Source organism: Tasmannia lanceolata, unplaced genomic scaffold (genome assembly GCF_043159265.1).
Source record: "Tasmannia lanceolata isolate RefF3 unplaced genomic scaffold, GAP_Taslan_0.1 ptg000008l, whole genome shotgun sequence".
Taxonomy (NCBI): domain Eukaryota; kingdom Viridiplantae; phylum Streptophyta; class Magnoliopsida; order Canellales; family Winteraceae; genus Tasmannia; species Tasmannia lanceolata.
In genome coordinates this window covers 17869093-17882942 of record NW_027518685.1, presented here as the reverse complement: position 1 = coordinate 17882942, position 13850 = coordinate 17869093, and the positions used below count along the sequence as shown (strand labels likewise).

Here is a 13850-nt window from a genome sequence, read left to right as displayed (position 1 = left end):
TGAATTGGTCAATTAAAAATTTTAGGCTTAATTAGGTGGAAGATTAAAAGTTAATCCACTAATTAAGCACTAATTAGTCTAACCCTTGTTCAAATAGACATTATAATGCAATTAAGGTTTAGACATTTCAATCAGGCACATTTACTAATTCTTGTTCAACTTAAAACATAATAACAATTTAGGGTTAGAGTTTACCAATCACCACAAGTGCAAGAGAAGAAGGAGAAGAAGAGTCATCCACAAGGCACACGAGATTTTTATAGTGGTTCGGTCTATCAACAAGACCTACTCCACTTTCCAAGTTTAGCTTTGCGTACTCCACTAATCTTGAGATTTCAAGCCTAATCTCCAAGCTTTACTACCACCTTCTCCAACTCCAAAGGGGACAAACCCTTTCTGCACGAAGCCTTGACGAGGGGACACACCCTCTTACACGATTCACCTTTCTTAACAGGCTGAAGAGAAGACCCTCACAATGTCTTCACATTTCTTAACGGGCCGAAGAGAAGACCCTCACAATGTCTTCACATTTCTTAACGGGCCGAAGAGTAGACTCTCAATAATGAAGAACAAAAATGAAAAACTCTCAAGGCCTCTTAATAGGCGGAATACAACTTTGTAAGCTCACAATCACTCCAAAGAAAGATACAAATGTAAAGCCTATGGAGTACCTCTTGATAAAATGTGGAAATACAAGCTCAAAGAGGTTTTGTTTTTTATTTGAAAAGTTGAAGCTTAAAAAGATGGGATCTGATGTTTCAAAAATGTTCAAAAGCTTGTTTAGATATGCTTAGATATTGTATATATAGCCCATTTAAAAATATGACCGTTTGGGGGTAAAACTGTAGTAAACTGGGTTGAAAAGGTCAACCTGCGTAAGCCCTAACAGCTAGTTTGCCAGACCGGCGTGGTCGACCGAGCCACAACGGTTGCCCGCCCCTATCGGGCGCACTTTTTATTTTCAAATTTCTCATCGTCGCGGTCGACCGCCCCCATGGCGGTTGCCCGGAGAGGGTTACCTGTTTGATTAAAATTTTGGCTCATAAACCTCTCTGAGGTCGACCGAACCTTTGCGGTCGCCTGCCCAAACCATGCTGGAATGGTTCTGTTCCAAAAGAACCCATTCTGCGGTCGCCCTGCTTACCCCGGTCGACCGGCCCGCTAAATTTCCGCAAGTGCTGGGTTTTCAAAACCTTGCCGCGGTCGCCTAGGATAGCCCCGATTGACCGGCCCTGTTTGAAAATTCATTTTAACATTAAAATTCAGGGATTTTGGGCCATGGTAAGTCCTAGGTTTTCAAACACATTTTTGGATGTGTTAATGGTTTCCAAAGATGTAAAAAGTTAAGTATGAAAACCATTTGAAAACCTTTTGAAAGTGCATTTAAACATAAAATCAAGAGGACTCCAAATACATTCTAAACTTGTATACCATTGAGTCTTCTTGGAATGTCTTTGCTCGGGTACTTCCTTGGACTTCTTCAGCTTGTGAGTGAACTTCTTGACCTTGTCTGGCTCTTGTGTCTTCCTCCAATCTTTAATGCATGTTGAAAGGTACATGAGGTGTCACCAATGGCTAGTTCATCTCCAAGCTTCTTCTTGACACTTGCTAGGCAACTTGTGGGATCTTGAACTTGAGCTTTTTGACTTTGAACATCCTCCAACTGGTGATGTCTTCACTGTGAGTGCAAGCTCTTGATCATTATGTGTGCGGATCCACAAGTCATGTATTGAGATGAGTTGTGTAATGACGATATGACATCAAATTCCTGTATAGAGCACAACATCTCAAAGCAACACATTAGTCCATAAATGCTAATCAATTTGAGTTTGCTAGCATCAAAACAAGAAGGAAAAAGTGAATAATTGAACCTTTGGGAACCCTTGGGCTTACAGTTCTACCACAATTACCCAGGATCAAAGAGTTTATCGAGGCCTTGTTTTGCAGTCGAATCAAGTCCAACCTTCTACGGGGTAGATGAAAGTACCTAGTTCGTTAGAAAGGATTTCAATTCCAAGTCGAAGCAAGCAGTTCATCCGTAAAGATCTATTCCACTAATGGTCTAAATTTAAGCTTGTTCTCATCCTTTTGTCTAAACTTGGCACGAGTCGCCACTTCTCACTGGAGCATCCAAAGGCCTACGTTGGATATGTCCAAACCATCTTAAGCGCTGCTCTCAAATCTTCTCCTCAATTGGTGCCACCCCTACCTTTCTACGAATGTCTTCATTTTTAATTCTATCTAACCTTGTGTGGCCGCACATCCATCTAAGCATTCGCACCTCTGCTACACTCATCTTACGCACATGTTGCTTCTTGGTGGCCCAACATTATGAGCCGTACAACATGGCTGGCCCATAGGAGTCTATGAAATGAATCCTATAGGCATTCACTTTGCATATAAGGAAAACGAAAATGATAGAAGCAAGGACCCTCTTTATGCAAGGGCCGGAGAAGGGCCCTTGAATAGATCCACGCCATTTTGAAAGTCGGTTGAGAAACTGACGTCAATCTATTCAAGGGCCCTTCTCCGGCCCTTGCATAAAGAGGGCCCTTGCATCTATCATTCCTCAAGAAAAAAATAACCTTTAATTTCTTGTTGTTTCTTTGAGATCTAAAATAGCTATCATCCTGTGTTTTTCTCACTAGTGAGTAGTGACTGCTAACTACATTAAAAGTAGGCTTATTGTTTATGACTGAGGCTGAAAAAAATCTATTTACTAGGACTTAGGTTACTTGTTTTTCTTCTGTTTTCATTTAAAAGGGCTTGATATATAGACACCCCTAATATTAGGCATGACACCAATGCCAGTTTGTCCTATATGTAAAAGGGAAGTGGTCATAAATACACTAGAGGGGGTGCCCAGGGAAAAAAGGGCACCAATATATCATTTCCCTATGTACAATAGTAAAAGGGATGTGATATATTCACCCCCCCCCCCCCCCCCCCCCCCCCCCCCCCTTTTTTTTTTTTACTTTGGACAGCCCCTTCCAGTGTATTTATGAATTATTAATAATCTTTTACACTAGAGGGAGCTGTCCCAAGTAAAAAAAGGAAAATGAGAAGCCAAAGTTTTTACTTACATTACAGATTAAACCAAGTAAAAAATCAATAAAAAATAAATAAATATGGCTTTTGTATATTTGTTGTTTATTTCATTTTAATCCAAAACAAAAGAAAAAATCTCAATTAAATAATTTTTTATAAAATTAGGAGAAAAAGTTACTGAGGAGCATTTCAGTCTTTTTTTGTACTGTAATATTACTCCAAAATCTTAAGCCATTCGAGAAGGCGTTATTTAATCTTTTATACTTTAACACTCCCCCTCACATGTGGCCCCTCTTTTTTCTGGATTGGTCTACACATGCAACATGTAGTCCCTCTTTTGGGTTGGCCATTACGTGTGGATTTAATATCAAGGAGTTTGAACCCAAGGCAATTGCTCTGATACCATGTGAAACGACCAATTACTCCGAAGCTTAAGCTGTTGGAGACTGTCGTTTAATCTTTTACACTTTAACAAATGTGGACCAGAAGGTGTGTGCCGTCGTGTTTCAAGCAAGATCTGAACCATCAAATACGCTATATCGTGTTTCTAGCATGATCTGAGCCCTCTTTACTTCATCAAACATAGAGAATTGTGGTTTCAAGAGGAACATGACTAGTTTTTATGGTCTCACGATTGATCAAACTTCAGAGTGGTTAAATATTTTTTCTTGTCGTAGCTGCTACAAACCTCATATCTGGGTGTGGTTTGTTTAGATCTGGTCCTGATTTCAGGTCTAGGTGCAGTTTGGTTAGATGTGATCATGATTTCATATGTAGGAATGGTTTGGTTAAATCTAGACGCACCTACAGTGTGGTTCTCTCTCTCTCTGATGGCCTCCTTAATTGACCCTACTGAGAGTGGGATAAGCACAAACAGCCAGTGCTTCCAAATAACGCTATCTCCGCAGGTACAGATTTGTTTTTTTCTGTTTGTGAGTTGTCTTCAAAGATACTTGCATATTAGTTATCACCTTCTGATATGTAATGGAGTAGTTGTTTCCATCCAGATGTGAGGTAATTTTCTTGGCATTGGATAATTCCAGCAGAATTGAAATTTTCATTACTATTTTCATGAGAATCTGTGAGGCTAGTTGCAAGATTATTGGATCAGAGGTCTAACTTTGAACGTCCATAGTTAGTTGATGGTTTGATCTGGAATTATTTGTAAAACCTCTTCCTTCAAATATCATCTCGACCTGTTTTTTACTTCCTAAGATTTTGTGGAAGTTGAAAGTGGAAACTCTATTCTTATCCTTTAAGAAGCCTCAATTTGCACAAGTATTTTGAATTGAACCAGATCCAAAAGGGATCACAATTTTACAGCTGAGAATTCGTGTTCTGATACTTCCACGCTTTCATTGTGTCCATGTAGAGATAGATGTAAGGGTTTTGTGGTTAGAGCTGTTGCTAACATGAACACGAGTGGAAAGAGGAAATTTGAGAAAGCCACTTGAGCACATAGTACACATCCCATGGGATTATTGCATCTATTTTCTTTTCTTTGTCTTTTCTTGTGTAGAGTGTAGAAACCATCTCTAATTTAACCTCTTGGAAGCATATAATAGTGATATCTTAGGAAATTTCAACAGGGACTGGTATTCTCATTGCATTTACCATGAAGAATTGTGATGGTTACAAGCGGGTTTCAGATTGCAAACAATTGAGGCTAGTTTTCTACAGTGTAGCATTCATTCAATTACTCTTCCTTGAAAAGTGAAAGGAGGCTCCTCTTCAAATCATTTCTCAAGTTTCAATGCCAAATTGACATTCATTATAGTGTTTTCATTTTGAGGTCATATATTATGAGAGAAACAGATGTCGCAATTGAGATCTTTGTCTTGAATATATATCTGATTTAGGGGCGGATTTAAACATTCTCCCCAACTTTTTGGGGCCAGGTCTGTTAGCCCAAGGGTGAGATTGAAAACATTGTCTTCTGTGCATTTAATCTTAAAACAAAGCGTGATATTTAATTACAAATTGACCGGCATCATAACTTGTTACGGGCATCTTTTAATTGCATAGAAACTGCACTTTCCAAATTAAGTATGGTAAGTAATACCAGCATCATGTTACTCTTTGTAGGCTAGAGTTGGTTCAGTTTTTCCCGTATTGCAATGTTTGTCCTATATCTGTGCGTGCCAAATACTACTGACGTGGTTCCAATTTCATTTGCGGTTAAAAATTCAAATGAATATCTGCACTGTATTACTCCATTTGCCTAAATTTGTTAAACTATTAAGTGTCAGATATAAATTATCTTTTCTGCATTGCATTTTGCCTCGCAGTCAGTGTGAAAATTTAGTGCTTGTAATGTTTTTTTTTTTTTTTTGGAATGAAAATGGATGGCATTTCCTAATCAGTTCAAACATTTCCAGTCCAACACTAACACCAACAGCAGCATCAAACGCCACCCTACTTGCATGTCCTCAACAACCATCGCTACCCAAGCTAGTGTCAACAACTACAAATTTTTTTATGCCTACCTAATTAGCCCCCGTAAATACCCTCAAATCTAGAGAAGAGCACCCAAGGTCAGGTTTTGGTCTGCCCTAATCACATCTTATTGGCATCCCAACAATCTGTTCATTCTCCATTGTCTATGGCGTCTCAGAAACCGCAAAGGCAAACAAGTCGGTCGCAACAAACTGTTGAGAGAATGCTTCATAAGAATAACGTAGGTGGAAGCGTGCGTAAAAGGCGAAGAACGCCGTCTTCAACCATATAGAAGAAGAACACCGTCTTCTTTCATAAAATATCCTTGAATCCACAAGGAAATAAGATAAAACCTTGAATCCACAAGGAAGAGAAAAACTTAAACAAGTTTATTCCATTGAAAAAGATCCCTCAACATACATCACACGACTATATTTATAGATTTCTCATGTTTCCACATTTCTCTCAACCAAAATACTAAAATATTGCTAACTAATCCTAATCCAATAAGGATTTTAACTTATCTTTAATTAGAAATTCTAATTGAAAAACAAATCTACAGAGATCGTCCTACATCAGATCTCCCCCACTTAAAGAAACTCGTCCTCGAATTTAGATAAAAATGAAAATAACGGACATAAACTTAGGCTAGTTGTGAAATTAGATCTCTGATGACGAGTAGCTCGCTTCAACTTCGAATTGCATTCCTTTCCATTTGATCAAGTATTTCCATCGACCTAGTAATTTGACGAGTGTGGGTCGGCGGTAGCACTTGATTCGATTAGAAATCAGGCCTTCGATAAAATCTTCAACTTGAGGCAGAAAGTATCCTTCACTATACTCGGTATGAACGCCGTTGTCATCATAGAGAGGGAGTGAATTCCTGTCTGTAATTTCTGACCCGTGCACTGCAGCTAAGAATTTCATCATTCTCCGTCGAGTGATCTGAACTCTCCAAACTTTATGAATGACGTTGGCGACATATTTTGTGCACAAGTAATCAACTCAAGCGATCGTTTGTCGTCACGAACTCTGAATTTTGATTGCAGAACTGGCATACCTCTTAAATTCGCTTTTAGCCTAGTACATGCGCCAGGTCTTTTGGATTAAAAGACACGCGGCTTTTCTCCTTGCACGATCTTTATCTTTTTGGGCTTTCTCGCGTGTATTATTAGTTTACACGTAAGTTTGTTGCAGTTCTATGATACAAATACCTAAATTTCTTCTCTAGATAGGATTGTATTCTTCCAGATACAAGTACCTGAATCTCTTCTATAATACAAATACCTAAAGCTCTTCTGTAGGTGGAGACATGAAAAACACAAGTCGCTACTTGCTGGTTGCCAATGTCAACATAAGGCAATCAGGGGGCACTGTTTTTAGGGAATCTATTGTTCTTGCTTGTACATAACTAGGGCTCCAAGGTTACCGGGGGTGGGGTGGGTCTTATCTGCTTTCAATTTATACACGAGTCAAGGGGAAATTAAAGTCTTTCTTTTGCTCTGATTTTCTCATGGTTGGAGTTATGCACAAGGCTCTAATGTAGCTGTTAGTTTTCCTTCCAAGAAGTTGTGCCTTCATATTGGGATTCCACTCAAAAGTAGATAGTCCCACTTCGGATCAGTGAAGTGGATGGTGATGGGTTATAAGGGAATGGGCACTCTCCCTCTCATGGCTAGCTTTTTGGTGTGAGTTCTACTTGGTTAAATTCCTTACAAATCTTGCCTTGCCCTAGCCTTTTCTCCTCTCCTCTACATGTTCCCTTCTTCAAACATTTTCTTTCATGCAAAAACCACATATATAGAGAGAAAGCATATCCCACTTAAAAGGGCCAAGTGGACCCACTCCAAGATGAAATAGAACCGGTGATTTTGTATCACCAACTCACACCTCAGTTTTTTGAGTTTATACACGGACTAATAGAACCGGTGATGAGCCATTTTAGATGGGTCATAGCAAAAAACTGCAATCAAAACCTGCTTTCTCAAATTTATGTGCAATGATCTAAAAAAAAAATGATATCCGTCAAATTGTTAATCAGATTGTTAGTATTAGGGCTGCTTAGGGCTGCAACAGGGTCGGGTTGGGCCGGGTTTTTCAAAACCCTAGCCCAACCCTGGATCCCATTATCTTGGCCCTGACCCGCCCTGACCCTGAGTAAGGGCTGAAAAACCTCAACCCAATGCCCGCCGTGCAGGGTTTGACCCAGCCCTTGCCCGCCCTGATTGCCCCTGATTGGGTTGGGCCGTCCCGGATTGGGTCAGGCCATGTACCCAGATTCATCTTCATTGGATGATTATACCAGTTCAGTGTTTTGGCTGTTAAGTGGGGGATTAATATATTTGAAATCAACGGTTCAGATTCAGATTTATCAGGAAAGACTCTACAAATTAGAGACTTGGAATTATTGAATGGGATCAGATTTTTGATCATTGAACAAGTGGACCCCACAAAAGTGTATGTCCCTAGTAGTAGTATCTAATATTAGTTCATTAGGCTGGCTTCACAAAGGTTTTGATTTAGTTTACTAACCATGTGGGGCCCATTTGTTTTATCTTTTGTAAATATTAATATCTAATATCAGAAGCCTAGACCTTTCCAATATCTGAATTGTTCATTTGCCAGAAAAAAAAACACAAGTGGCCCCACATTTATTTATTTTTAACCCGGATAGATAACGACCCAGTCGGATCGGCAAATTTATATATAAAAAAGTTGGGACCATACATGAGGAGAGAAAAACCCACTATTAATCAATAGTTCAGATCTTGACAAGGGCTATCAAATCAATCAAAGTCAGACCCACTATTAAGTAGGGGGAGTGCTGCATTATATCACCACGGGTTGGACCAATTGTGACTATAAAGTGCAAACAGGGTTGGCTTGGGTCGGTCAGGGCGGGTCAGCGTAAAGTGTAAACAGGGTTGGATCGGGGTTGGCCTGAGGTATCTACCCTTAGCGAGACCGGACCCTGAGTTAGGGCCTAGAAAATGAACCCAAGCCCGCCTTTAGGGTTGGAAAATCCAGCCCCAACCCCATTCGGGCTCAGGGCAGGTCGGGGCGGATCTGAGCTCACAGGGCCAAACTTGCACCCCTAGTTAGTATTGCTTGATTGGTGTGTGCCCCCATCTAAGAATCATTGATCTGATGGCTTGACTTTGAGGCATGTTCATTGATTGGTCTATGCAAATAAATAAGCAAATAATTAAATAATAAACTCATCTCCCTTTTGAAGCAGAGAGTTATATCGGCCATTTTGAATTCTTAAAAACCCACTAAGACAGAGTGGGTCCCACCCATGACTGATCTGAACAGTCGATATGATAGGCCTTGCTTTGGATCTTTTTAAAAACCCAGATAAAAGAGTGGTTTACATTCAATAACAGTCCATATGATGTTGTGTGGATTACATTCAAATATTCAATAACAGAAAACACACATTATTTGATGTTGAGCTTTTTTTTTTTTGTCATGGAATATCAAAAGGCTGTACTCCAATGAGGTTGGACCTTGGGTAGTGTCTCAAATCAAATGCAGGGTGAGTTGATGTCATTGGCAAGAAAAGGAGGCTTCTTTACTTCGCTTCCCACTTTGCTTTCTCTTGGATGTGGAATTACAACGAAAATTCCACAGACCATAAATTCCTTTCCCCAAACTAATCAATTACTCTCTCCCTTTCTTTTCCCATCACCCAAAACTCTCCATCATTAGACAAGCAAGTGCTCAAAACCACTCTCTGTGTTCCTTCTTTTTCTTTTCTCTTCAAATAGCTGTACTCATTACTCCACTGGTCTTCAAAACAAGTGTTCATGTGGAACTTTTGTAACCGACCAATGTGAACAAAATTACCAAAATACCCTTCTCCTCTTTCTAGGGCACCAAGGAGTAGAGAACCTTGTATCTTTTGTCCATTGAAGAGGGTATTTATGCGGATTTTTCCCTCTGACATGGTTTAAGAAAAATCACAAGGTGGGTTGGAGCAATTTCAAACCATTAGAGTCTCTGTTTCTTTCCGACTCTACGGTTATAATTTCAACATGCTTTTAGTCCAACCATCTTAAGTCAATTTCAAACCATTAAAGTCTCTTGAAGTTCCCACTTTTCTATAGGAGGTGAGAGAAAAAAGAGAGAGTGCAATATGTATGACCCAATTTGAATGAAAGATCAGGCAGTTTTTTAGGAAGATCTAACTTAGCCTCCCTTCTCTGTCTCTCTCTATATTTTCTCCTCGTGCTCTTTGGAAGGTAGAAAGACAAAAGGAAGGATGATGGGGAGAAATGTCATGTTGTTGTCTGTGTTTATGGGATTGTCTAGTTTAATTATAATTCATGGCTATGAAGAGAACACAAAAGCCAGAGGACATTTTGGTGGCAGTTCCCTTGATCGAATTTATCGGATGGACTTGATAAAAGCTTCTCTCCTTCGCTCTCAGATGTCTCCTTCCTCAAGCTTTCCTCCTATGGTGATTATATTTTTCTTGTTCTTGTTCTTGTCTATCTTTTTTAGTTGTTCTTTGTTAATTTTGGTAATGATGGCAAAAAAACTGAAATCCTCTGTGGTATTAATGATGGGTTATGCTCTTTTTGTTGTGTTATTGAGAAATGAATATGAATTTTGTTGATCTGTTTTATTAACCTTTGTTTTGTTATTGATCATGAAGGTGATTATGATGATGGGTTATGTTCAATCTTGCTGTTCTTTGTCAATAGAAATGTTCTTTCCACCCCCCTGTTTAGTATTTTCACTCCATTTTGTGAGTCTTTCTTGAAATGACTTATTTTTAGGAAAAGGCAACCGAAAGGAGGTTGAAATGGAGCATTGTTTTTTTTAGGAAAAAGACCAAGAAATTGTTAGAGAAATAATTCTGTATCTATTGGAAAGAAAAAGCAGTAACCAGTTTGCTTCAAGGCGCGAAATTGCTTTCCTTAAGACAGATTTCGCCCCCACTAGAAGTGTGCAAAGGGGATCCGCGAACTGCCTCCAAGATACAATGAAGCCAGTAGGAATGCCCTACTAATTTGACGACGCTATGCACAAGCGGAGTCAAATCCGAAATGCCCTTAGAATCTTACAAGCCTGAGAGAATCAGTCTAATTTCTGTTACTGCAGTATAACAGTAATTAGATAAACAATAAGAAAATAGTTTAGTAAAACGAATTTTGGTGGGAGCAAGAAAGAGAGTATAATGCACTAGAAGTCTTAAGAATTTATCCAGAAATGGGTAAATTCGATTGTACTTTGAAATGGTTGGGTTCTGCAACTTTTATAGAGCCTCTGGTGTCTTTTCAGTGTGAAAAGCACCCCTGTATAGAGTCTTTCCAGATCGGTTTGAATTCTGGCCGTTAGATCGCGCCCATACGCGATTCAACGAACCAGATCAATCCTAGAGAGTCTGTTGGGATATTTAAATTCCCGTCCTCCCATCTAACCGTTAGATGATCTATCTATGGTACAGATCGCACCCCTTAGATCCTTGACCATTGGGAAGGGACACAACCCAATGGATCGCACCCACTGACCGTTGGAGCACTGGGCCCGCTGCGGCGTGCGAAGTGCAAAGTGCGCCTAAAAAAGCGCCAATAAAGCGCTACTATGCGCCTTATAGCCCATTGCCCACGCCGCGCGTGCGCGAACGGTGCGTTGCACCGTCCCGCGGGTCCAACCATGGGTTCAACCCAATGTGCAATCAAACAAGTAATAGGAAAGTGTAGTGCTTTATAAGCCCTTCTCTTTCTTTTCTCTCATCCGATTTGGGACTATCTTTTCAACTACATTACACTATTCTCTTTCTCTTGCAAAAAGCAACTATTTCCAAAGAAAAGTTTTTCTTTTACTTATATTAACCTGCTATTATTGCTAATTTCACTGAAAATTGTGCTCTTAATGTTAATATTAATGATGATTGTAGGCCCCACCAAGTTCACGTGTTCACCGAGTGACAACGTACGGTGCAGATCCGACGGGCGCAAACGACAGCACAGATGCGATCCTAGCCGCAATTTCCGACGCATTCCGGCCTTCCGGCAACCGGATTTTGATGGCGGGAATCGCGGATCTTGGTGGGTCAGACGTTCACCTTGAAGGAGGGGCGTACAAGATTAGTCGTCCCTTAAGATTACCGGCTACCGGAGGAGGAAATCTTATGGTAAATTTGCTCTTCTCATAAATGATATCTGCACTTTTTTTATTTTTTAATAAAGGCACCCTCACTTTATTTAAGTAATTTTCTAAGTGGGTTATATTGGTGAGGGTTGGGCCTCTAGCTCAATTGTTAATGGCATTTTTCCTCAACCAATTAAATTTTAAATTTTAAATTTTAAATTGGGATTTGCTTGGGACCATTGGAGAAGGCATTTCGCAGATGGCCTGTTCCATGTGAGAGCAGCCACCTCAGATTTATTGAATGAATAAGACAAAACCTGAGCCTTCTGCGATGGTCCCTAGCAAATCCCAATTTTAAAATTATTTTTTAGATTAATTGCACAACATTTTAAAAGCTAATTAGAAAATCACAAAGAGTGTGATGCCATTATTGAATCAAGGGTGTGGTTACATCATTTCACTCCTGAGAAGACAAACAAAAGTGGGTATGGATGCAAGTGCAACTCGGGTCTGGCTTTAATATTGATTTTCAAAATCTTAGGGTTATGTTTTTTCCCCACCTTCTCTATTTTTGCCCTAGGTTAACCCGAACCCAACTGAATACTATGTTTGACCTATTATAACCATTAATTTGATTTTGTTTTGTTGAAGCAGATTCAGGGGGATCTTTACGTGCGTCTGATGATTTTCCAAATGACAGACATCTAATAGAGTTGTGGCCATCTTCGGTTCCTAAATTAGATAATATGTCCCAACAAGCAGAAATCCTTGATTCTTCTTCTTCATCTTCCTATGAAGACATAACACTAAAAGACCTCATGTTAGACTCCAACTTCAATGGTGGGGCAATCTCAGTTATCAGCTCCCTCAGAACCACCATTGATAATTGCTACATAACCCATTTCTCTTCAGATGGAATCCTAGTTCAAGGTGGTCATGAAACCTACATTAGAAACTCCTTCCTAGGCCAACACATCACCGCCGGGGGCGACCCAGGCGAGCGGAATTTTTCCGGCATCGCCATAAATCTCATGGGCAACAACAATGCCGTTACTAATGTCGTCATCTTTTCCGCCGAGATCGGAATCCAAGTCTTAGGCCAAGCAAACATTCTTAACGGGGTCCATTGCTATAACAAGGCCACCAGTTTGGGTGGGACCGGAATTTATCTCCGATTACCCGGTCTGACCCAAACCCGGATCGTGAATTGTTACATGGATTTTACCAGTATAGTCGCCGAGGACCCAGTGCAACTCGAGATCTCTAGCTCGTTTTTCCTTGGCAATGCCTATGTTAAGCTTAAGTCTGTGAATGGCGTGATGCGTGGGGTCAACATTGTGGATAACATGTTTTCGGGTGCTGGTGGGACAGACATTGTCCAATTGGATCAATCAAGTGGGCCGTTCACAACCGTTGATCAAGTCATCATTGATCGGAACAATGTACGGGGGATGACAGTCAAAGCGACGGCTGCCAGGGGATCAGTAAAGGGTAATGGGAGCATATGGACCATTGATTTCTCACAGACTCTTTTATTTCCTAACCTAATTAGGCATGTGCAATACACTTTTCAAGCGAGCGCTTTGTTCCATAATCATGCCCTGAGGAACACGACGGCGAACCGTGTTGTGATTGAGTCGGACGTGGCCGTCCCAGCCACTGTTTATGTGTCTGTGGATCAGAGCAATGGAAGTGATGGATGACCTATTGTTTTGGGCCACAGTGAACGAAAGAGAGATGTGGGGTTGAAGAGAGGAATCTCTTGTGAAGAAGAGTTGCGAAGGATTTATGATACATACTATTTGCAACCTCTAAATGCTGTTAAAGATTTTAAAGGAATGAGTGAACTAATATATGTCCATCTTCAACTTTTCTTCGGAGCAATGTGGAACTATCTTTTCAATGCACTTCTACACTCTTTCCAAAAGCGAAAGCAAAAAATAACTTTTTCAAAGAATAGTTTTTCTTTTCCCAAAACAACTAAAAGAAAATATTTTTCAAAATTTGTTTTGACCATAAAACACTTGATTTTGAAAAATCTTTAACAATCCCCCACCATTTTCAAAATCAAAGAAAGTTTTCTCATCAGGCTTGGAATTTTTATGCAGAAATAAAGGTATCTCTCAATTTGAACCTTTACTTAGTGAAAACACATCAAAGTTAACCAGAATTGCATAGTAGACATGTCTTTGAACTAGTGATTCTATTTGGTAACCAGACACGTTTCACACATAAGAATTCATCTTTTTAGGCAATTTCTAAAA

The 13850-nt window shown here is 39.9% G+C and overlaps 1 pseudogene across 1 annotated transcript; it reads left to right on the top strand.

Moving 5' to 3' along the window:
- Nucleotides 1-9086: 9086 nt before the first annotated feature.
- LOC143882775 (polygalacturonase QRT3 pseudogene) lies at nucleotides 9087-13456 on the top strand (annotated as a pseudogene). Its single transcript, XR_013252311.1, has 3 exons — nucleotides 9087-9946; nucleotides 11393-11647; nucleotides 12228-13456. The product of XR_013252311.1 is annotated as a polygalacturonase QRT3 pseudogene (transcript).
- Nucleotides 13457-13850: the final 394 nt, after the last annotated feature.